The sequence below is a fragment of the Dendrobates tinctorius genome, unplaced genomic scaffold (assembly GCF_039654945.1).
Source record: "Dendrobates tinctorius isolate UK_male_01 unplaced genomic scaffold, ASM3965494v1 ptg000015l, whole genome shotgun sequence".
Taxonomy (NCBI): domain Eukaryota; kingdom Metazoa; phylum Chordata; class Amphibia; order Anura; family Dendrobatidae; genus Dendrobates; species Dendrobates tinctorius.
In genome coordinates, this window is record NW_027361683.1 from 52,232,986 (window position 1) to 52,256,799 (window position 23,814).

At 43.2% G+C, this 23,814-nt stretch overlaps 1 protein-coding gene across 10 annotated transcripts in view; it reads right to left on the reverse strand.

Annotated features, from left to right (window-relative positions):
• Positions 1-23,814, reverse strand: part of HIVEP3 (HIVEP zinc finger 3) — a 432,823-nt gene that overhangs the window by 305,719 nt on the left and 103,290 nt on the right. For all 10 annotated transcript variants that reach the window (XM_073564176.1, XM_073564194.1, XM_073564177.1 and 7 more), the window contains one exon: positions 656-703. The gene's annotated coding sequence lies outside the window, so the exon portion shown is untranslated. The remainder of the gene's footprint in view (positions 1-655; positions 704-23,814) is intronic.

Genomic DNA, 23,814 nt, shown 5'->3' on the forward strand with positions numbered 1-23,814 from the left:
GTTCATTGTTTTTTTCCCACATTCCAATCATAACTGAAGCATCTGAAGGGTTAATAAACTTCTTGAATGTGGTTTAGAGCACCTTGAGGGGTGCAGTTTTTAGAATGGTGTCACTTTTGGGTATTTTCTATCATACAGACCCCTCAAAGTGATTTCAAATGTGATGTGGGCCCTAAAAAAATTTAGTAAATTTTGATGGAAAAATGAAAAATCGCTGGTCAACTTAACCCTTACAACTTCCTAACAAAATAAAAAAAATGGTTCCAAAAGTATGCTGATGTAAAGTAGGCATGTGGAAAATGTTTATTAACTATTTTTTACGAGATATTTGTTTTTTTATGAGCATGAAAATTCACAGTTGGAAAATTGTGAAATTTTTGCCAAATTTCCATTTTTTTTCCCACAAATAAACGCTAGTCATACCAAAGAAGTTTTACCACTATCAATATGTCACAAAAAAAACAAACATTCTCCGAATCACCGGGTTCCAGAATTATTACCTCAAAGTGACAGTGGATAGAATTGTAAATATTGGCATGGTTATCAACATGCAAACCACCTTCGGGGGTAAAGGGTTAATGTAAGAATATACAATTTAGCATAAAAATCACTTAATAAAAAATGAAAACCAACTACAAGCAGAGAGACATCTCACCTGTCAGACTGTCAAAAGGACTTCTCCATCAACATTACAAAACACCCCCTGTAAAATATAATTGGTAAAATTAGTATTCAATTCTTACTAATAGGACTTTTTGTAATATTTATTAGTAAACTGGGATATTAAATAGACAAATACATAATTAAATATTGTTCAGCTTGAAAAATCTTAAAATGTAACACTTACAACTTACTGATATATTTCAATTAACAGACGCCTGAATCTTCAGGATTGCATTGGACACAGGAGAGTGTTTCCTGTTCCGACATGTGACCCTTGCTATGTGTGAGGAGCACAGGCCAACTAGCTCATTTTGACAGCGAAGCCAACCCCCTTTTTCTATTACAGTTCATGTATAGAAAAGGGGCTTCTGCTTAGCTGGCTGGTGAAATAAGCCAGTAGGCAGACCCCCGACACACAAAGCACGTCATGGGTTGACACAAGAAACATTCTCCTGTGTCAAATGCAATTGCAGCAGCTGGGAGGAGCACTGAGATCTGAGGACTGGGGCACTTCATTAACTGAAGTATATTGGTACACTGAGCTTTGAGAAAGGGGTTTTCTGGGCTGTAGGGAAAAGTCGGCAGCCACTGTCTGTGACAGCAAACTGCCAAGTCTTGGCAGTGGGGGAAACAATCACGATTCTCCTGGATTCCTTGTGCAAGTGGATGGTCATGTGCTTGCAAATCTGCAAACTGCATAGTTGAGGTGACATGCCGACTAGACTTTTCTCCACTTCTTTCAATGGTCTATGCAAATTGCCTAATTGCCGAAAGGTGACCGTTCACCGTAACACATTGCAAGCTTTCGAGACTACTCAGGTCTCTTCATCAGGCTAGACTAATACAAAATCTGAAGAATCACATATATATGCACAACAGCACAGAAAAAATGTCATTAAAAGGTATCAACCACTGAGGACTCTCAATTCTGAATATTTTTCTATCTACTGGCTAACACGGTACAAAGATATACATCTTTCCTATATACAATCAAAGAAATCTTCGCTAGTGGCAGCACGTCACCCTGTAAACAGGTGATGATTTGTACATACATTAAAGTAAATGGGGATAGAAAGATAGTATGAGAGATTGTTCTCTCCCAATTATTGCTCATAAGCCTGAGTAAACATGCTGGTAAAAGAGCAGTAAACGACTTAAAAATGGCAATCATTCACTATGTCTATTTCCTCATGTTCAGGACCTCAGGTATCCATGGTTACGACCACTGAGATAGTGACAGTTAGCTAGTTAGCTGCTAGTGAACGTAATTATGTCTACCTAAGGTCCTGCAATGCCTGCACAAGAGGAAAGAGACATAGTGAATCAGAAAAACTAAACTACATTTCTAATTAGAGGTATTTGACAATAATAATATTTTCATACCTGCTACAAATTCGGATAGGACCTTTGAGATGGGAATACCCCATTTAAGTGCAAAATCTAGGATTCTTCTCTTTTCTTAAGGGGTTGTCCATATTCATGATCTATGCTTAATCGAAAAGTTATACCTGCAGTACCCCGCAGCAGCCGCTAAACAGTGTTCTGAGCTGTGGCGTCCCAGCCGTGTACGCTGCTTACATCCAGTTGATATCTAATATGAGAACAGGGGCCTGGGATCTCAGAAGTTGTCGGCACCGCAGAGCAAAGTCCATTTTTTCCAGATCTCAATCTGCGCATGTGCCCCCTGATGAAGAGGACGAAACGCACGTCGGGGTGAGGGACGTGTGTTATGAATGAGTCACCGGAGGAGGAAAAAACAAAAATACAAGCTAAGTCCAGAAAATCGGAGAGGTTGGTAGCTAGCGGATTGCAGACCCCTGATCCTATTCACAACAACTAACAGTAGCCGTGGGGTGTTCCTACGGTGGTCCTAGACACCTCGTTCACAGCCGAAGAACTAAATAAAACTAAAGAAAGAAAGGGGAAATCTAAACTGCCCCAGAGCAGACCCCAAAGCAATAGACAGCCCCCAACATGTATTGACGGTGAAAACAGATGAAAACACAAACACAGACAGAAAGACAGGCTGAGCAAACAATGGGGCCCTCACTAACTAGATAGGACAAGAAAGAAAAGCAACTGTCTGCAATCACGCAAAAACCCCGCCAAAAATAATGTCCAACACGTCTGATAGAAAAGGCCCTGTAGTCACTAGACTTCAAAATCACTATATCAGCACTCAGGTATATTCTGAAAACAGAGCAAAGAGATCAACTGATCAGAGACAAAAATGGAGTTCAGCCAGTCCCAACCAGGGCTGGCTGAACACAAACACTAAGTAAACCAGACAAAATCTCATGGAAAAATAGCAGAGCAAAAACTTAGCTTTAGTAGACAGGACTAAACTGGAGGTCAGAGCTCAGAGCAGAGAGGATCAACATCAACCCAGCAGGGCGTCGGCGGCCTTATAGCCACTCAGAGATTCCGGATGTCCAATCACACTCCACCTATTCAGATGACAGTTTTTTCCCATCCAAATCAATTTCACTACCTCCTTTCACCAGCAGAGGGAGTTGATCGGACATCAAAGGTGAAGGAGAAAATGAGCTCATAACAGTACCTCCCCCTTGAGGAGGGGTCACCGCACCCTCATCCACGCCACCAGGGCGATCAGGATGGGCCCGATGAAAAGCACGAACCAATCTTTCGGCATGAATATCGGATGCAGAGACCCAAGAATTATCCTCCTGGCCATAACCCTTCCACTTAACCAAATACTGGAGTCTCCGTCTAGCCAGACGAGAATCCAGTATCTTCTCAACCTCATATTCCACATTACCTTCAACCAATACAGGGTCAGGAGGTGCCACCACAGGAATTACTGGCTCAACAAACCTCTTTAACAGAGACTTATGAAACACGTTATGGATCTTGAATGTAACAGGAAGAGCCAATCGAAAAGAGCCCGGATTAAGAATCTCCAAAATCTTGTAAGGTCCAATAAATCTAGGTTTAAACTTTGGAGAAGCCACCTTCATAGAGATATTCTTTGATGACAACCAAACCATATCATCCACCTTAAACCGGGAACCAATGGTCCTATGTTGTTTGGAAAACCGCTGGGCCTTTTCCTGGGAGTGAGACAACTTATCCACCACTTGGTCCCAGATCTGGTGCATTCTCTCCACCAGTGTCAACACCTGGGCAGGCAGAAGACTCCACCTGCCCTGAAGAAAATCGAGGATGAAACCCAAAGTTACAAAAAAAAGGTGACATCAAAGTGGCAGAACTAGCTCTATTATTTAAAGCAAATTCGGCCGAGGGCAAAAATGAAACCCAATCATCCTGATCAGCAGAAATAAAACATCTCAAATAAGACTCCAAAGTCTGGTTTGTTCTCTCCGTCTGCCCATTGGTCTGAGGGTGAAACGCAGAGGAGAAGGACAACTGAATTCCCAGCTTGGAACAAAAAGTCCTCCAAAATCTAGAAACAAACTGAACTCCTCTGTCAGACACAATGTTCTCAGGAATCCCATGCAAGCGAACCACCTGTTGCAAAAACAAGGGCACCAACTCTGAGGAAGATGGCAACTTAGGGAGTAGTACAAGATGGACCATCTAAGAGAATCTATCACAAATCACCCAAATAACAGTCATTCTCTGAGAGACAGGCATATCAGAAATAAAAATCCATTGAAATATGGGTCCATGGCCTCCTGGGCACCGGCAAAGGCATCAACAACCCACTAGAGCGAGAACAAGGTTTAGACCGGGAGCAAGTCCCACAGGACTTCACAAAATTCCTGACATCACGAGACAAGGCGGGCCACCAAAAAGACCAACTCACAAATCTCTAGTACCAAAAATACCTGGTTGACCAGCCAATGCGGAGCAATGAACTTCAGACATTACTCTCTTCCTCCACTGATCAGGAAGATACAATTTTCCAATGGGACAACGCTCAGGTTTGTCCTCCTGAAACTCTTTCAAAGCACATCTCAAATTGGATGAGATGGCAGAAAGAACTACCCCCTCACCTAAGATGGTAGCAGGCTTGGTCACAACAGGAGAATTAGCAAAGAAACTTCTAGAGAGGGCGTCTGCCTTGACATTCTCAGTGCCAGGAAGAAAAGCGACCACAAAATCAAAACATGTGAAAAACAAAGCCCACCTAGCCTGACTAGGATTCAAGCGTTTAACCGACTCAAGGTAAATCAAATTCTTGTGGTCAGTAAAGACCACGACTTGATGTTTAGCTCCCTCTAACCAATGTCTCCACTCCTCAAATGCCCATTTCATGGCTAACAGTTCCCGATTCCCCACATCATAGTTGCGTTCGGATGGGGAGAACTTTCGGGAAAAGAAAGCACAGGGATTCATTTTAGATGTTACAGGATCTTTTAGGGACAAAACAGCTCTTGCACCAATCTCAGAAGCGTCCACCTCTACCTGAAACGGGAGTGAGACATCAGGTTGCCGCAAAACCGGAGCAGAAGTGAACCTCCGCTTCAGCTCCTAAAAGGAAGAAACAGCCTCTGGAGACCAAATCAGCACATCAGCACCCTTCTTAGTCAAATCAGTCAATGGTTTGGCAATACCAGAAAAATTAGCTATAAATTTGCGATAAAAATTAGCAAAACCCAAAAACATCTGGAGGGCATTCAAAGAAGTGGGCTGAACCCAATCATAAATGGCCTGTACCTTGACCGGGTCCATTTCAATAGTTGACGGAGACAAAATAAATCCCAAAAATGAAATCCTCTGTACACCAAAAAGGCATTTCGATCCCTTAACATACAAGGAATTCTCCCTCAAAATCCGGAACACAGTCCGAACATGTTCCACATGAGAGTCCCAATCCCTGGAAAAGATCAAAATATCATCCAGATAGGTGATCAAAAATTTATCCACAAAGTCCCGGAAAATATCATTCATGAAGCACTGGAAGACAGAAGGGGCATTAGTGAGCCCAAAAGGCATCACCAGGTACTCAAAATGTCCCTCCGGAGTATTAAACGCCGTCTTCCATTCATCCCCATGCTTAATACAAATAAGATTATACTCCCCCTGAGGTCAAGCTTGGTAAACCAGCAAGCACTTTTAACTCTGGAGAATAGATCAGAAATCAGGGGTAACAGATACTGATATTTAACAGTAATTTTGTTGAGGGAACGATAGTCAATACAAGGCCTTAATGAACCATCTTTCTTGGCCACGAAAAAAAACCAGCACCCAAGGGTGAAGAGGATGGTCTAATATGACCCTTCTCCAATGACTCCTTAATATAAGATCGCATAGCCTTGTGCTCGGGTACAGATAAAGTGAAAAGTCGACCCTTGGGAAATTTCCACCAAGGGCTCAACTCAATTGCACAGTCATAACTCCTATGAGGAGGCAAAGACGCAGACTTATTCTCACTAAATACATCATAAAAATCAGCCAAATAGTCAGGAACATCATGCGACTGGGGAGAGGTGGAGAAAACAGGAGCGTCACCAAGAGCACACCGACAACCCCAACTCACCACAGACACAGATTTCCAATCCAAAACTGGATTATGGATTTGCAACCAGGGAAATCCCAGAACAATGGTATCATGCAAATTATGCAACACCAAAAATCTGCAATTTTCTTGATGGTCTGGGGCGACCCGCATTACCACCTGGGTCCAAAACTGAGGTTTATTCTTCGCCAAAGGAGTAGCATCAATACCCCTCAAAGGGATAGGCGTCCGCAGAGGTGTCATAGGAAACCCACAAAGTTTAGCAAAATCCAAGTCCATCAGGTTCAGAGCCGCTCCCGAATCCACAAAAGCCTTAGCGGAAAATGTGGACATTGAGCAGATCAGAGTAATTGCCAGAAGAAACTTAGGTTGAACACCACCCACAGCAAATGTGTGTGCAAAACATTTCTCTCATTTAGGGCAGACAGAAATCATATGAGAGGCATCTCCACAGAAACAACACAGCTTATTACGCCTTCTGAACTCCTGATGTTGCGCCCTAGACAAAACTCTATCACACTGCATAGGTTCAGACATTTGTTCAACAGGTGGCAACATTTCTCGTGTACTTTTACGTTCACGCCGATCAACCTGAATGGCTAATGACATAGAATCGTCAAGACCAGAGGGAACAGGAAATCCCACCATAGTATCTTTTACGGTTTCTGACAAACCCTTCCGAAAGAGAGCTGCCAAGGCACCATTATTCCAGGTAGTAAGGACCGCCCACTTTCGGAATTTTTGACAGTATAACTCTGCAGAATCCTGACCCTGGCTCAATGCCAACAGGGCTTTCTCAGCTTGACCAATAGCATTAGGTTCATCATACAATAACCCCAAGGCTTGAAAAAATGCGTCCACATTAGTTAGAATAGGATCATCAGGTGTCAAAGAAAACGCCCAATCCTGGGGATCGCCTCGCAGCAAAGAGATGACAATTTTAACCTGCTGCGCAGAGCTCCCCGATGAGTTAGGCTTTAAGGCAAGAAATAATTTACAATTATTCTTAAAATTCAAAAATTTAGACCGATCCCCAAAAAACACATCAGGAGTAGGAATCTTTGGTTCAGCAGCATGTGAATGAGCAAGATAGGCGGAAATTCCCCGCACTTCAGCAGCCAGCTGCTCCACACGATTAGACAATTGCTTAATCTCCATAAAGAAAATTCCTCCTACAGCCCCAGAGAAAAAGAGGAAAAAATATACATAAAAAAAAAAAAATTCTGACACTTTTTTTTTTTTTTTACAATTCTTTCCTGCTATTGAGTACCCTAGAATCTGCGGTATGGCTGGTGATTCTGTTATGAATGAGTCACCGGAGGAGGAAAAAACAAAAATACAAGCTAAGTCCAGAAAACCGGAGAGGTTGGTAGCTAGCGGATTGCAGACCCCTGATCCTATTCACAACAACTAACAGTAGCCGTGGGGTGTTCCTACGGTGGTCCTAGACACCTCGTTCACAGCCGGAGAACTAAATAAACCTAAAGAAAGAAAGGGGAAATCTAAACTGCCCCAGAGCAGACCCCAAAGCAATAGACAGCCCCCAACATGTATTGACGGTGAAAACAGATGAAAACACAAACACAGACAGAAAGACAGGCTGAGCAAACAATGGGGCCCTCACTAACTAGATAGGACAGGAAAGTAAAGCAACTGTCTGAAACCACGCAAAAACCCTGCCAAAAATAATGTCCAACACGTCTGATAGAAAAGGCCCTGAAGTCACTAGACTTCAAAATCACTATATCAGCACTCAGGTATATTCTGAAGACAGAGCAAAAGAGATCAACTGATCAGAGACAAAAATGGAGTTCAGCCAGTCCCAACCAGGGCTGGCTGAACACAAACACTAAGTAAACCAGACAAAATCTCATGGAAAAATAGCAGAGCAAAACTTAGCTTTAGTAGACTGGACTAAACTGGAGGTCAGAGCTCAGAGCAGAGAGGATCACCAGCAACCCAGCATGGCGTCGGCGGCCTTATATCCACTCGGAGATTCCGGATGTCCAATCACACTCCACCAGTTCAGATGACAGGTTTTTCCCATCCAAATCAATTTCACTACCTCCTTTCACCAGCAGAGGGAGTTGATCGGACATCAAAGGTGAAGGAGAAAATGAGCTCATAACAGATGTGGCACAAGACACTTTATATGTGAGTTTTCATTGCAATTGTAATGCGGTTACTGTGTCCTTGCGGTGGGGAAATACAATAAGAGTACTCCATTAATTTTTTATGTGTATTGGCTATGGCCTGCCGGGCTTTAATGCATCTATTGGAGATCGGATAAATTGTTAACCCTTTATGGTTAAAATTAAAGGGCCAGTACCGATTTAGTATTATATGTTTATAATCACATATTTAGAGTGGTCTGTAGCCTTTTTGTCCTGCCACAGAGGTGATTTTGGCTTGTATAATTCTTTTTTTGTGTTTGTGATATTTTAAAAAAATTTTCCATGTGGAATAATAAAATAATTTTATATATTGTTTAAATATTGTGCCAGTCTCTATTCAACAAATAAATATATGAAACAGATGGGTTTTCTAATAATACTGTGTGAGGCACATTGATATAATTTTGTTGGATCTTTTGGTTGATTATAATAGTACATTTCTAATTTGAGGTATTTGAGAATAATAACATTATTAATATTATTATCATACCTGCTACACTTTCGGATAGGATCTTTGAGATGGGAATACCCCATTTAAGTGCAAAATCTAGGATTCTTCTCTTTTCTTAAGGGGTTGTCCATATTCATGATCTATGCTTAAATCGAAAAGTTATACCTGCAGTACCCCGCAGCAGCCGCTAAACAGTGTTCTGAGCTGTGGCGTCCCAGCCGTGTACGTTGTTTACATCCAGTTGATATCTAATATGAGAACAGGGGCCTGGGATCTCAGTAGGTGTTGGCACCGCAGAGCAAAGTCCATTTTTTCCAGATCTCAATCTGCGCATGCGTCGCCTCCGGTGACCATTTTCCCGAAGCCCACCATAGCGATATTAGAGAAAGTGGACTCCACTCAACAGCGCCAACACCTTCTGAGATCCCAGGCACTGCAGCATCACCACGCTCATGCCACTGCTGGACTTCTGAAGCAGCGACCCTGCCTCCAGTGACCGCGCTCGACTGGCACCGGCCTCCGATAAGCTCACTTTGGATTATAAGACACACCTCCATTTTACTCCCAAATATGGAGGAAAAAAGTGTGTCTTATAATCCGAAAAATATGATGCATGCTGTTATTTACCAACTCTGAAAAAATAAATCACTAAGAACAACATTGCCGGACTACTCCTGCAACTAGACACGTCACTGTCTATGGACTTGGCACACAGAGAGTCTGTGGTGTGGGCGGGGTTAGCTTTCTCAGCTCTGCGTCATTCTAAATCTAAGGCTGTGTGCACACGTTGCGTTTTCGCAGCATTTTTCCGCTGCGGAATCGCCGCAAAAACGCAAAAAAACTGTATCCCTATGAGATTCCGCAATGCTGTGCTAAAGCTGCGGATTTTTCTGCTGCGGAATCGCATAGCGGAAAAATCTGCAGCATGCCCATTCTTTTTGCGGAATCGCGGCGATTTCGCACCCATAGGAGTGCATTGATCCACTTACTTTCCGGATGTGGCTATGCCCACCATGCGCAAAGTAAGCGGATCATGTGCGGCTGGTACCCAAGGTCTGGAGGAGAGGAGACTCCTCCAGGCCCTGGGTACCATAATCATGTAAGAAATAGAATAAAAATAATAAATAGTGATATACTCACCCTCCGTCGGCCCCCAGAGTCCTTCCCGCCTCTCACCACGCTCCCGGCATCTTCCGGTTCCAGTAATGCTTTGCGCGAATGACCGCAATGACGTCGCACTCTCGCGAGCGTGACATCATCTCAGGTCCTTCGCGCAAAGAATTACTGAGACCGGAAGATGCCGGGAGCGCCGCAGAGCAGATCGGGGGCCGTCGGAAGGTGAGAATAACAATATTTTTATTTTTTTTTATTATTTTAACCTCCTATCACATTTCCAAGCGATGCTAATCGCTTGGAATGTGCAAGCATTCCGCAAGTGAAAAACGCTTGCAAAACGCTTGTTTTCAGCGGGAAAAACGCATGCAAATTCACATGCGTTTTACACGCAGCGGGAGTGCGGAAATGTTGCAGAAATTTCTGCAGCATTTCTGCAATGTGGGTACATAGCCTGAAAGGTCTGATTGTGTCAGAACTACTGCACCCATTAATCTAAGTGATACATAGTTGGATTCAGCTTCTTTTTGCTAACATAATGGTGCTCTCAAAAGAAGTGGCAAAAACCTGCTGACAGATTCCCTTTAGGACCCAGTGATCATGAGGTAAAACACCCACCAATCTGATATTGATGACATTTCTTAATGTCAGGCTATCAAAAATAATAAATAAAATAAATCATACACAACTGTATAAGCCAATACATTTTATACCAGGCTATTTGCGCTCCGTAGGTGTAGGATCCAAGGTTTCTTATTATCCAAAAAAGGTTTTTAATATTTCTTAAGAAAAAGCACATGTATGTATGTGCTTTTTCTTGAGAAATATTAAAAACCTTTTTTGGATAATAAGAAGCCTTGGATCCTACACCTACGGGAGAACAAATAGCCTGGTATAAAATTTATTGGATAACATTCCTATGGATACTTTGTCTGAGTGACTTACTAGCTACCAGGGATTTGCAGCATACCAACCACAGAAGAAATCCACCTTTGAACACCTAATGGTCCAAAGTGATCTATATGCAAGATATCAAGATTTATAAAAGGTGAGTGCCACCTATATTCGCCTACGATCTAATTATACTTTTACAATTAGAGCGGTGCGCTCTTTCTTTCCTACCCTTTTACCAGAAGCAACTATATAAGGCAATTGTAGCTTGATGTTGTATATACAGTGCCTTGAAAAAAATATTCATACCCTGTGAAATTTTTCCACTAATTTTTTTAAATTACACCCACAAGCTTAAGTGTATTTTATTTGTGATTTTATGTGATAAATCAACACAAAGTTGTAAGTATTTGTGAAGGAAATGATACATGGTTTTCTAATCATTTTAAAAATATAAATATGAAAATTGTGACGTGCATTTTTTATTCAGCCCCCTGTAGTCTGATAACCATAAATAAAATCTTGAGTCACCAATTGCCTCCAGAAGTCATATAATTAGTAAATTGTGCCCACCTGTGTGTAATTTATTGTCAGTATAAGTCCTGATGTTCTGAGGAGACCTCAGATGTCTGTCTGAGAACATTAGGTATCAAACAGCATAATGAAAACCAATGAACATACCAGACAGGTCATGAATAAGGGTGTGGATAAAACTAAAGCAGGGTTAGGTTATTTAAAAAAATAGCTCAAGCTCTGAACCTCTCATGGAACACTGTTCAATCTATCATCCAACAATGGAAGGAGTATGGCACAAACTGCAAACCTACCAAGACATGGTCAATTTGGAGGAGCTGCATCTATAACTCTTTAACTCCACAAACCTGGCCTTAATGGAAGACAGGCAAAAAAAAGTGATCTTTGAAAGCGAGCCATAAGAAGTCTTGTTTGCAGTTTGCAAAAAGCCATGTAGGGACACAGCTAGCTTGTGGAAGAAGGTGCTTTGATCAGATAAGACCAAAGTAGAAATTTTGGGGCTAAATGTAAAAACGTTATATGTGGCAGAGATCATGCTGTGGGGATGCTTTTCTTCGGCACAGACAGTAAAGCTGGTCAGAGTTGATGAGAAGATGGATTAAGTTAAATACAGGGCAACTGCATGGAGGAAAACCTTTAAAACCTTTTAGAGGCTACAAATGACTTGAGACTGGGGGGGGGGGCATAGGTTCACCTTCCAGCAGGACAAGGACCCTAAACATACTGCCAGAGCTACAATGGAATGGTTTAGACCAAAACATCTTTATGTGTTTGAATGGCCCAGTCAAAGTCCAGACCTAAATCCCATCGAGAATCTGTGTGAAGACTTGAAAAACTGCTGATCACAGATGCTCTCCATCCAATCTCACTAAGCTAGAGCCAGTTTGCAAAGAAGAATGGGCAAAGCTTCAGCCTTTAGATGCTGTGGTGTAGTAACCACTGTGTCCGCTAGGGGGCACTGTGTGGAGGTCCCAGGAGAAAGGATGAATGGCAGAATATTGAATGGCCGTTAGGTATCTCAAAGTCGGTGGCTTTGAGATGGAGACTTATGTATGTGTGAACAGCAAGGTCTTTGCCGAGATGCGGATTTAATATGAGAGGGAGAAGTCTCCAGGTAACTAGAGAGATGGGCGGATCTGGTTACCTACAAACCCACCCAGGGATGTGTCTGAAAACGCCTGTAATAAAAGGCTATGTGAGTGTGTGAAGGACCTGTGATGAGGTCATAGTCACGTGACCCGGTGGGCATGGCTATGGACCATATAATGTGGCCAGGGTAGGTCACATGTGGTGAATGCAGGGACCTGGTTGGTCCAGTGTGGAAGGTCCCGTGCGCAGGATTGTCTCTTGGCTAACAGCCTGTGTGTGGCTGTGTGTAATGGCTGCCAGAGCCTGAAAGTTCCCTGGAGGGATATGGACATCGGCAGCATGAGTGACAGAACCATGTGGAGACCCTGACGTGGGTGAGATAAATGAGGTTAAGAGAGCCTGTATGCTGGACATTGAACAACCTGTGTGAACACTGGGTTTACAGTAGGAAGCTATAATGGACGCTTTGCTGTTTATGTGAAGTTTTTGTTGATTGCTTCTATCGGTTTATGCTGCATAATAAACCGCATGGACTGCTATGTTTGATAGAAAACCCGGGCCGGATGTGTTTTGTTCGCTGCCAAGCGAGAATTCCCGAAGTAAAGGACAGCGCTACCTCACAATTGGTGGAGAATACGGGCAATATTGTAGCCTTGTTGCTGGGAGCAACGGAAGAGGACTGCAAAGTCGGTTGCTAAGGGCAACGGTTTCAAAAAAAGCGTATGTTGCAGTGCTGGCAACGCTGAGCCAGGACGGCTGGGGAAGCTACTGCCCGGCTGTGGTTCTGGAACCGTGGGGCAGCCTAGTGAGTAAGGCACTGTCCGAATCGGTGAGCCCAGTGCGGCCGTTTCCTCAGGAGAAAGAAACTGGTGTTTACTAGGATACCTCTGCGGTAGAGGGGTCCGAGAACCTGCACGGCCAGCAGGTGATGGTTGTGAAAAACGTGTTTTACTGACCAGGATCAGTGAGAAAAAGACTGGTGATTGCTATAGGGTGCCTCTGAGAAGAAGAGGTATCCGAGGACCTGTGTGGCCAACACAGGTAACGGACAGGTGTTCGTGTTGTACTGACCTGGGTCAGTGGGAAAGACTGTTTCTGGAGGGTTCAGTGACCAAGGTCCTGGAGGGTCAGTGTTGGGAAGATCCCTGGAGCACGTGGTATGACCTTGGACCTGGTGAGGCGTAAGTGTTGGGCAGTCTCAGACCGAGACGGATGTCCTAAATAGCACCCGCTAAGCCCCAGGACCTGGTGAGGCCTGTGTGTTGGGAAACTGTTATGAATGGGTCACCGAGGAGAAAAAAAGCAAAACAAGCTAAGTCACAGAAAACCAGAGTGGTTGGTAACTATGCAGATTGCAGATCCCTGATCTTACCACACAACTAGCAGTAGCCGTGGAGCGTGCCTACGATGAACCTAGACGCCTTGTCACGGCAGGAGTACTACATAAGCCTAAAGCAAGAAAAGGGAAAAAAAACTGCCCCAGAGCAGACCCCAAAGGAATAGATAGCCCCCACACATCATTTGCATTGAATTTTGGCTCATCTTTCATCGTTTTTAAGAAATCTCAATATGGAAGAGGCCAGGAGCCATTTGGTGAGCTGCATTTCTTGCTACATGTTCACAGACTTACCAGTGGAAAAGCCAAACTTCACATGCCACAAATGCAAGCTTCTGTCCCTGTTGGAGGAAAAGTTGCAAAATCTCGAAGAGTGGGTAGCTACGTTGAAGATCATTAAGGAAGGTGAAGAGTTCTTAGACAGAGCATAATTATCTCTTCATGTTACAGAAAGAGAAGAAATTCGAAGTGCACCTGAAGAAACAGAGGAATGGAGACATGTGACCCAGAGAAGCAGGAGGATCAAGAGGCAGTCAGCACCCATACTTCTCAGGAACCAGTACCAGGATCTCACGCAGGAAAACGATGAAGAAATACATCAGGATAAGACTTTGCCCACAAACAGCAACCTTGTACGCCTTCAGAGTCCTCCTTGACTACCCATTCCTGCTACTACATGTGGGGACAAATGACACCGCAAGAACCGACCTGGAAACCATCTGCAGAGACTTTGAAGACTTAGGCAAGAAAGTGAAAGAACTGGGAGCGCAGGTGGTCTTCTCTTCCATCCTCCCAGTGGATGGCCATGGAACAAGGAGGTGGAATAAGATTCTGCAGGTGAACAACTGGCTACATCGATGGTGCCGTCAGTAAGTATTTGGATTTATGGATCACGGAGTGAATTACCTTTACGATGGACTACTTGCTAGAGATGGGGTGCACCTTACGAAGACTGGAAAACATGTATTTGGAAGTCGCCTTGCTACACTTGTAAGGAGAGCTTTAAACTAGAACAACATGGGAAGGGAAGCAAAAGACCAGAAAAAGCCATACACCTGACAAATGCTATTGAGAACTCTGCTATTAGAAGTGGAAAGGAAGAACAAAGACAAAAGAATCTAAATAATAAAAATATTGGAGAAAGAGAAACCAATCACAAACTAAAATGTTTCTATACTAATGCACAAAGCATGGGCAACAAACAAGGAGAATTGGAACTACTAACACAGGAAAATAAATATGATGTCATTGGAATCACTGAAACTTGGTGGGACGATACACATGATTGGAATACAAGACTAGAAGGATACAACTTATTTGCAAGAAACAGACTTGATAAACGAGGAGGTGTCGCATTATATGTTAGAAACGCGTATATCTGCACAGAGATTGAAACTTCAGAGACTGGGAGTTCTGTGGAAACTGTTTGGGTAAGAATACAAGGACAGAACAATGGAAAGGACACCATTGTAGGCATTTACTACAGGCCGCCTGTGCAAGCTGAAGATATGGATGAACTCTTTATGCATCAAATGGCCAAGTTCTCCAAAAAATATGACATAGTTGTCATGGGAGATTTCAACTATCCAGACATTTGTTGGGAATCTCTCTCAGGCAAAACTAACAGGTCAAGGAAATTCTTATCCTCTCTTGCTGACAACTTTATCTTCCAAAAGGTAGGGGAGAAAACAAGGGGAACTGCTACCTTGGATCTAATCCTTATAAACAGGGAGGAAATGGTTGAGGAGGTAAAAGTGGCTGGAACCCTGGGAGGTAGCGACCATGCTATTTTAGAATTTTGGATAAATAGAGGAGGACGACCTGTGAAGACTCAGACGTCAAGGTTAGATTTCAGAAAGGCAGATTTTAAGGGATTCAGAAAGAGAATTGGAGGGATCCAATGGCTGGATATCCTTAAAGACAAAAATGTCCAGGAAGGATGGGAAATCTTGAAAAATGAAATTCTCAAAGCACAATTGTTAACAATTCCGAAAAGAGGGAATAGGAAGCATTTAAGGAAGCCAGGATGGATGAACACAGAACTTAAGCACATGTAAAAAGGAAGAAAGAAATGTTTATAAAATGGAAAGAGGGAGGGATCTCTAAAGAAGAATATAATGCTGTCTGCAGAACCTGCAAGGCACAAATCAGATTAGCTAAAGCGGACAATGAATTGAGGCTTGCAAGAGATGTCAAAAGCAATAATAAAGGATTTTGGGGATATGTCAAAAGTAAAAGAAAAGTCAAAGATGCTATAAGATTTTTACAGGATGAAAATGATGAAATGGTAAGACAGGATGTGGAGAAGGCCGAACTTTTAAATTCCTATTTTGCATCTGTTTTCTCTCAGAAAGGAAATGTAACATCAACTGTTCTTCACTGTCCTATTAAGGGAATAGAAGAATCCAGGATATCTATAAACAGAAAGATAGTGAGGAAACACTAAGCTAACCTAAATGAATTCAAGTCTCCAGGTCCAGATGAATTACACCCCAGAGTACTGAAGGAGATAGCAGAAGAAATTTTTGAACCCCTCTCCATAATCTTTGAAAATTCTTGGAGAACAGGAGAAGTCCCAGAAGACTGGAGAAGAGCAAATGTTCCTATCTTCAAAAAGGGGAAGAATGTGGACCCAGGCAACTATAGGCCGGTGAGTCTGACTTCTATACCAGGAAAAATCTTTGAACAAATTATTAAACAACATGTATGTCAGTACCTGGATAAGAATGAAGTGATTAAACAGAGTCAGCATGGGTTTGTAACTAATAAGTCATATCAGACTAACTTAATTTCCTTCTATGACGGAATCACTGATTGGGTGGATCAAGGAAATGCTGTAGATATAGTATATCTTGACTTCAGCAAAGCATTTGACAAAGTATCTCATACAATCCTTATTGAAAAAATGACTAAGTATGGAATGGACAAGGCAACTGTTAGGTGGATTCATAACTGGCTTAGTGATCGGACACAAAGAGTGGTCGTAAATGGCTGCACATCCAGTTGGAAGAATGTCTCAAGTGGGGTACCACAGGGCTCTGTCCTAGGCCCTGTATTGTTCAACATCTTTATCAACGATTTAGATGAAGGAATTGAGGGTAAACTGATTAAATTTGCTGATGACACAAAGCTAGAAGAGATAGCTAATACTAGAGAAGAGAGAGAGGATTCAAAAAGATATAAATAAACTGGAGAAGTGGGCAGCAACTAACAGAGTGGTTTTTAACAGGGAAAAATGCAAAGTACTACATCTGGGCAATAAAATGAAAAAGCATATACAGAATGGGAGGAATAGGCCTAAACAACAGCACATGTGAAAAAGACTTGGGTGTTATGGATGAGTCACCGAAGGAGGAAAAAAAAAAATAATAGCTAAGTCCAGAAAACCAGAGAAGTTGGAAGCTATCGGATTGCAGACCCCTGAACCTATCCACAACAACTAGCAGTAGCCGTGGGGGGTTCCTACAGTGCCCTAGACCCCTTGATCACAGCCGGAGAACTACATAGCCTAAAGACAGAAAGGGAAATCTAAACTGCCCCAGAGCAGACCCCAAAGCAATAGGCAGCCCCCAACATATAATGACTGTGAAGCAAGATGAAAAAACACTAACACAGATAGAAAGATAGGTTGAGCAAATGATGGGGCCCAAGCTATCTAAATAGGACAGGATAGAAAAGCTGTTGTCTGCAATCCGCAAAAACCCTATCCAAAAATGAACCAAACAGACTGATTGGAAAAACAGGCCCCGAAGTGGCTAGGCTTCAAAAAGACTATCAGCACTCAGGTATATTCTGAAGACAGAGCCAGAGATCAACAGATCAGAGACAAAAATGGAATTCAGCTCACCCAAGGCCGGGGATGGCTGAACGCCAAAAAACAAGGCAAACAAAACAAGAACTAAAGTGTACAAAAGGCTGAGCAAAACTTAGTTTTGAGAAGCAGAAATCAGACTGGTCTCCAAGAATCCAGCAGGAAAATCATCGGCAAGGCAGCAGGGCGTCGGCTGCCTTATATCCAGTCATCAGTTCCTGTGACCCAGTCATCATCTACCTGCTCAGCTGTTTGGTAATCAGCCTCACTACCTTCCTTCGCCAGAAGAGGGAGTTCATCAGACCTCACTGGTGAAGGGAAAAATGAACTCAGAACACTTGGGTATACTAATAGATCACAGACTGAATATGAGTCAACAGTGTGATGCAGCAGCAAAAAAGGCAAATGCAATTCTAGGATGTATTAACAGAAGCATACAGTCTAGATAACGTGAAGTCATTATTTCCCTCTACTCCTCTTTGGTCAGACCTCATCTGGAATATTGATGGCCCAGGAGGTCCCTTCCAACTCTACGATTCTATGATTCTATGATTGTGTTCAGTTTTGGGCACCACATTTTAAAAAAGACATCAACAAACTGGAGCAAGTTCAGAAAAGAGCAACCAGAATGGTGACCGGTCTGCAAACCCTGTCTTATGAGGAAAGGTTGCAGGATTTGGGATTGTTTAGTTTGCAAAAGAGAAGACTGAGGGGAGACTTAATAGCTGTCTACAAATATCTAAAGGGCTGTCACATTGTAGAAGGATCAACTTTATTCTCATTTGCACAAGGAAAGACTAGAAGCAATGGGATGAAACTGAATGGGAGGAGACGCAGATTAGATATTAGAAAAAACTTTTTGACAGAGTGATCAATGAGTGGAACAAGCTGCCACGAGAAGTGGTGAGTTCTCCTTCAATGGAAGTCTTCAAACAGAGGCTGGACAGACATCTGACTGGGATGATTTAGCGAATCCTGCTTTGAGCAGGGGGTTGGACCAGATGGCCCAGGAGGTCCCTTCCAACTCTACGATTCTATGATTCATTTGACCAAATACTGGAGTCTCCGTCTAGCCAAACGAGAATCCAATATTTTCTCTACCTCATATTCCACATTGCCTTCGACCAACACAGGGTCAGGAGGTGCTGCCATAGGAACCACTGGCTCAACAAACCTCTTCAACAGAGATTTGTGAAATAAGTTATGGATCTTGAACGTAACTGGAAGAGCCAATCGAAACGAAACAGGCTTAAGAATTTCCAAAATCTTATAAGAACCAATAAATCTTGGCTTAAATTTAGGAGATGCAACCTTCATAGGAATATTCTTAGACGACAACCAAACCATATCACCCACTTTAAATCGGGGACCAATGGTCCTATGCTGGTTGGAAAATCGCTGGGCCTTTTCCTGAGAGAGTGACAACTTATCCACCACTTGGTCCCATATCTGCTGCATTCTCTTAACCACCGTGTCCACACCTGGGCAGGACGAAGATTCCACTTGCCCTGAAGAGAAATCGAGGATGAAACCCAAAATTACAGAAAAAGGGTGACATCAAAGTGGCAGAACTAGCTCTATTGTTCAGTGCGAATTCGGCCAAGGGCAAAAATGAGACCCAATCATCCTGATCAGCAGATATAAAACATCTCAAATAAGACTCCAAGGTCTGGTTTGTTCTCTCAGTCTGTCCATTGGTCTGGGGATGAAAAGCGGAGAAGGATAACTGAATACCCAGATTGGAACAAAAGGCTTTCCAGAATCTGGAAACAAACTGGACTCCTCTGTCGGACACAATGTTCTCAGGAATCCCATGTAACCGAACCACCTGTTGTAAAAACAAGGGCACCAACTCAGCAGAAGATGGCAACTTTGGGAGTGGTACAAGATGGACCATCTTCGAAAATCTATCACAAATCACCCAGATAACAGTCATTCTCTGAGAGACAGGAAGATCAGAAATAAAATCCATTGAGATATGGGTCCATGGCCTCTTGGGATCCTCCTGAAATTCCTCCAGGGCACGTCTCAAATCGGGCGAAATGGCAGAAAGAACTACCCCTTCACCTAGGATGGTAGTAGGCTTGGTCACACTAAGAGAATCGGCAAAGAAACTCCTAGAAAGGGCGTCTGCCTTAACATACTTAGTGCCCGGGAGAAAAGAGACCACAAAATTAAAACGCGTGAAAAACAAGGCCCATCTAGCCTGTCTAGGATTCAAGCGTTTGGCCGACTCCAGATAAATCAAATTCTTGTGATTGGTGAGGACCACAACTTGATGTCTAGCTCCCTCCAACCAATGTCTCCACTCCTCAAATGCCCATTTCATGGCCAACAATTCCCGGTTCCCCACGGCATAGTTGTGTTCAGATGGGGAGAACTTTCGAGAAAAGAAGGCACAGGGATACATCTTAGAAGTCACAGGGTCTTTGGTGCAGGAGCTGTTTTGTCCCCAAATCTCAGAAGCACCTACCTCCACCTGAAATGGAAGTGAGACATCAGGTTGCCGTAAAACTGGAGCTGAAGTAAATCTCTGCTTAAGCTCCTGAAATGCTGAGATAGCCTCAGGAGACCAATTTTGCACATCAGCGCTCTTCTTGGTCAGATCAGTCAGTGGTTTGACAATACCAGAAAAATTACCTATAAATTTACGATAGAAATTAGCAAAACCCAAAAACTTCTGGAGGGCCTTCAAAGAAGTAGGCTGAACCCAATCATAAATGGCCTGTACCTTGGCCGGGTCCATTGCAATAGTCGATGGAGATAAGATAAATCCCAAAAATGAAATCCTCTGTACACCAAAGAGACATTTTGATCCCTTAACAAACAGGGAATTCTCCCTCAAAATCCGGAACACAGTCCGGATGTGTTCCACATGAGAATCCTAATCACTAGAAAAGATCAAAATATCATCCAGATAGAGGATCAAAAACTTATCCACAAAGTCACGGAAAATATCATTCATAAAGGACTGGAAGACAGAAGGGGCATTAGTGAGCCCAAAAGGCTTCATCAGGTACTCAAAATGTCCCTCTGGAGTATTAAACGCCGTCTTCCATTCATCCCCGTGCTTGATGCGAATAAGATTATACGCCCCCCTGAGGTCAAGCTTAGTAAACCAGCAGGCACCCTTAACTCTGGAGAATAAATCAGACATCAGAGGTAACGGGTACTGATATTTAACCGTCATCTTATTAAGGGAATGATAATCAATACACGTTCTTAATGAACCATCTTTCTTGGCCACAAAAAAAAACAGCTCCTAAAGGTGACGAGGATGGTCTAATATGACCCTCCAATGACTCCTTAATATAGGATCGCATAGCATCATGTTCGGGTACTGATAAGTTGAAAAGCTGACCCTTGGGAAATTTACACCCAGGCATCAACTCAATTGCACAGTCATAACTGCTATGAGGAGGCAAAGACGCAGACTTGCTCTCACTAAATACATCAGAAAAAATCGGCTAGATCAGGAATATCATGAGACTGAGGAGAGGTGGAGAAAACAGGAGCGTCCCCAAGAACACACTGACAACCCCAACTCACCACAGACCCAGATTTCCAATCCAAAACTGGATTATGAGTTTGCAACCAAGGAAAACCCAGAATAATAGTATCATGCAGATTATGCAGCACCAAAAATGTACAATTTTCTTGGTGGTCAGGGGCAACTCGCATCGTCACCTGGGTCCAAAACTGCGGTTTATTCTCTGCCAAAGGAGTAGCATCAATACCCCTCAAAGGAATAGGCGTCCGCAGAGGCGTCATGGAAAAACCACAACGCTTAGCAAAGTCCAAATCCATCAGATTCAACGCTGCTCCTGAATCCACAAAAGCCTTTGTGGAAAATGTGGGTAAGGAGCAGATCAGAGTAATCGCCAAAACAAACTTAGGTTGTATACTGCCTACAGCAAATGTGTCTGCAAAACGTTTCTCTCGTTTTGGGCAGACAGAAATAGTATGAGACGTCTCCACAGAAAAAACACAGCTTATTACGCCTTCTAAACTCCTGACGTTGCGCCCTAGACAAAACTCCATCACATTGCATAGGTTCAGACATTTGTCCAAAAGGTGGCAACTCCTCTCGTGTAGTTTTGCGTTCACAAACGCCGATAAATTTGAAATTTTTGACAGTATAACTCTGCAGAATCCTGACCCTGGTTCAATGCCAATAGGGCTTTCTCAGCTTGATCAATAGCATTAGGTTCATCATACAACAACCCCAAGGCTTGAAAAAATGCATCCACATTAGTCAGAATAGGATCTTCAGGTGTCAAAGAAAACGCCCAATCCTGGGGATCGCTGCGCAGCAAAGAGATGACAATTTAGTTCCCCGATGAATTAGGCTTCAAGGCAAGAAATAATTTACAATTATTCTTAAAATTCAAAAATTTAGACCGATCCCCAAAAAACACATCAGGAGTAGGGATCCTTGGTTCAGCAGCATGTGAATGAGCGAGATAGGTGGAAATTCCCCGCACTTCAGCAGTGAGCTGCTCCACACAATCAGACAATTGCTTAATCTCCATTAAAAAAAAAAAAAATCCCTCTACGGCCCCAGAGAAAAAGAGGAAAAAATATACATATTAAAGAAAAAAAAAATTCTGACACTTTTTTTTTTTTTCTTCCTTCTTTTTACAATTCTCTCCTGCTTTTGAGTACCCTAGAGTCTGCGGTATGGCTGGTGATTCTGTTATGAATGGGTCACCGAGGAGAAAAAGGCAAAACAAGCTAAGCCACAGAAAACCAGAGTGGTTGGTAACTATGCAGATTGCAGATCCCTGATCTTACCACACAACTAGCAGTAGCCGTGGAGCGTGCCTACGATGAACCTAGACGCCTTGTCACGGCAGGAGTACTACATAAGCCTAAAGCAAGAAAAGGGAAAAAAAACTGCCCCAGAGCAGACCCCAAAGGAATAGATAGCCCCCACACATGTATTGACGGTGAAACAAGATGAAGGCACAAACACAGGCAGGAAAATAGGCTGAGCAAATGATGGGGCCCAAACTAACTAGACAGGAAAGGAAAGGGAAGACACTATCTGCAACCTGCAAAAAACCCTACAAAATAATGTCCAACACTTCTGATAGCAAAATTAACCCTGAAGTTACTAGACTTCTCCCACTATATCAGCACTCTGAAATATTCTGAGACAGAGCAAAAAGAGACCAAACTAGTAAGGGACAAAAAGCCAATTGGCCAAATACTGATAAATAAGAGTGGAAATTCAGCTCAGTCCCCAGCCGGGGCTGGCAGACCACACAAAAAACTGAATAGACCAACAAAATCAAGTGTGAACATTAGCAAAAAACTTAGCTTTAGATGACTGGAACAGAGCTGACAACCAAGAGCTGACAAGCCAGAAGGAATCACCAGCAACTGAATAGGGCGTCGGCTGTCTTAAATCCAATCTGAGAATCCTGAGATCCAATCGTCATCCTCATTCTCAGGTGGCAGATCTCCACCAATCAAACCAGCCGCACCACCTCCCGACACCACCAGAGGGAGTCCAGAATGGGAACCAGAGAATGAACTCACAACAGGGGGAGTGCCAAGGCGGTAGAATGCCACCAAACTTAGTACATACCTTTGAGAGGTGCCGGGACTATGTCATATTTGATGATGTGGGGCAGGAGGGTAGAGACGTTTCTACTGTAGGGCTAGCAGACACTGAGACGCTGACGCCTCCTAACGTGGACAGGCCTGAAAGTAAGGGGCGACCGGAGAAAGAATGACGACGGACGAATTTACTGACCTGACGTCACCTGAAGAGTACAACAGTGTGAATGAGAAGGGTGTGATAAACAAAAAGAGCGGAGCTGACACACGGATAGTGTGTGTCTTGGGAGCTCACCGTACAGTGTGGTGTGACTGTGACGTGTTGTTGCCAGTAGCCACCACTAGGACAGAATCTAGTGCTGTGCTGACAAACTCGTGACAGGGCTGATGGTAACCTGATCGAGAAGTTAACGGGAGTAGAGACACAGTCAGAGGGTAACTGGGGGGGGTTCACTCGACTGACGGGACTAACCCAGGGGTACCCTTTGACGATATAATTAAAGAAATAATGGTGCAACACATGCTGGCCAAAAGAGAACAAGAGCAGGAGAAACAGTTAATAAAAGAGACAGTGAAGGAACATCTTGAACGAGAAAGTGTAATGAGACAAACGGCCGAGCACAGAGTGGAGGAGCTCGAGAAAGAAGTCTTGAAGCTCAGAGGTCACCTGTAAACGTGGCACAGCGTGAACAACACCTTAAGAGAGGATGTGGTAGGGCTTGAGAAAGAAGTCTTGGAGCTCAG